This window comes from Pipistrellus kuhlii, unplaced genomic scaffold, assembly GCF_014108245.1.
Source record: "Pipistrellus kuhlii isolate mPipKuh1 unplaced genomic scaffold, mPipKuh1.p scaffold_m20_p_2, whole genome shotgun sequence".
Lineage (NCBI taxonomy): Eukaryota > Metazoa > Chordata > Mammalia > Chiroptera > Vespertilionidae > Pipistrellus > Pipistrellus kuhlii.
The window spans coordinates 121,105,362-121,107,433 of record NW_023425515.1 but is presented as its reverse complement, the minus strand read 5'-3'; positions in this window follow the sequence as shown (position 1 = coordinate 121,107,433).

Genomic DNA, 2,072 nt, shown 5'->3' with positions numbered 1-2,072 from the left:
TAAGGTTCCTGGGTATACGCCCCCGCCTGCGGGGGCTTAGACTAAGCCCTCGAGTTGTTGGCTCTGAGCTTCAGACTCGGCGGGGACAGCGCAAAGAGAGGAGGATTGTGCGAGTCCGATTGGTGGAAGCAGCTCTGGGGACCAGTGGGCAGCGAAGGCTCCCTGGAGAGCTCCAGACGGCAGTGTCACAGGGCGGCCACCGGAGAGGCCCGGCACGCTAACAGAGATCCAGATATTTAGGATCATAAACAGCTCAGCAGCCGGGAAATGGGTCATGCGAGTCATTTTTATGGAAAAGGTGCTTAATGAGCTGTTAGGAAATAGCACAGATATGCCTATTTCTCTCAGAGAATTAAATTAAAAGGGCGTAATGCATAAAAAAAAGGCAGACCAGGCACACCGCTCAAATGAGCATCAAGTTGTTCCTTCGTGGATTTTTTTTTCTTTTTATTCTATTTTAAAAAATTAAAACAAAAAATAGGAGCCAAAAGGGATTTTACAGATCATGGACCAAACGTTTATTTGACAAACTGCAAACTTAGGCTCAGTGAGACTGAGTGACTTAGATTTGTGTGTGTGTGTGTGTGTGTGTGTGTGTGTGTGTAAGGGGTGGGAGGGTGGAAGGGGGAACTAGTTAATGAGGGATCTGTGATGAGGAACCTGGTGGCCTGACTCAGACCCTCTAGTCATCCACCTAGGAAAATACCAGCAAGGATTCTTGGAAATGTAATACTGTTGGATCCTTCCACGGAAATTGATGGTCAACTCTGTTATAAGATGCTTATTGTTTACTTTATAGTATTTAAATGCATTCCACTCTTTCTCCTTATTGCTTGGATGATGTTGTCTGTCAACTTTTCTTTACTAAAATTGAAGACAAGAAAAAATAAAATCCAAATCAAAGCATTATACTTATTGAGCAACAAGCATTACAAAATTGTGAATCAAGAGTGGAAACAGGGCTAAATAGTATTTGGGGGACATCTCTGAAAATCAAAACAAAACTCATGGCATAAGTCACATGAAATGTTCCAACTGGAATCTGGAAAATTGTCAACCAGAATAACCCAGCACAGGGAACACCTGTAAAATGTTCTTGAGAAAGTTTAATGAAAGTATATAGGGTGAACTGTAAGTGTGAAATAAGGCAGACAACGTTTTCCCCTTTCTTGTAAGGCAATCTGCAAACAGAGGTTTGCTGGGACATCCACGTGAATAAAAGGGGTGGTATCCAAATATATTGTACAGGTGTCTTTTAAGGCATCCGTATGCCTACAGTCTGAAGTTGTGAAAATGCCTTTTCCTGTTGATGTGCTAGAGCCTGCTCATGCTGTCTCATGAAAGCTGATTGTCGAGAATATTTGGACCTGGTCATTCAACACAACCATCATTAAAATGTAGGTTATATAAACTTACAATTAAATTAGTTCTAGTAAAAACAAAGGTAACCAGTACAACTCATGAGTTGCTAATCATTTTATTGCAGTTCACTCCTATTACGTTTCTGAGTTTATTTATGTCTGTTGTACCTGTATAGAGCAGCTGTCATATAATGGTGGGCTGCTGCATGCCTCTTCCCCAGTCCTCGTTCAGCGACATCACATTGGCAGTTTGAAATCAACCAAGGTGGGAATACTGGTAAGCGCACTGTGAAAACCAGAGCTTCTTCCCTGCCTTCCCCAAGCTGCTAATTAAGCATCTACCAGCTCACTCTACCTTTCCCCCCTGTATTCCAGAATGCCAAGGAATGACTGCTCTGTTCACCTTCTCCTATGCAGTTCTTTCTCTGCAAGGAAGGGGCATCGGTGACCCCGGCTCTCCACAGGGGACAAGTGTGTATCACACCCACATCTCCCTCCATCTGAGAGCTGGGCCCTATACTAAGGCTCGGTGCCCTGGTCCTGGATAACCTGTCCACCCTGAACACTGCTAGGGGAAAAGTGCTTAGATTCTCCCAAAGCAGAACCACTACTTGCTCATTTTAAAGTTTGACTCCAATCCTTGCTTTTTCTTTGCAATTCTGAACCTTCGTGAGAAGGTTAATTCTCTGCTTCCCTCCAGGATGTTTATTT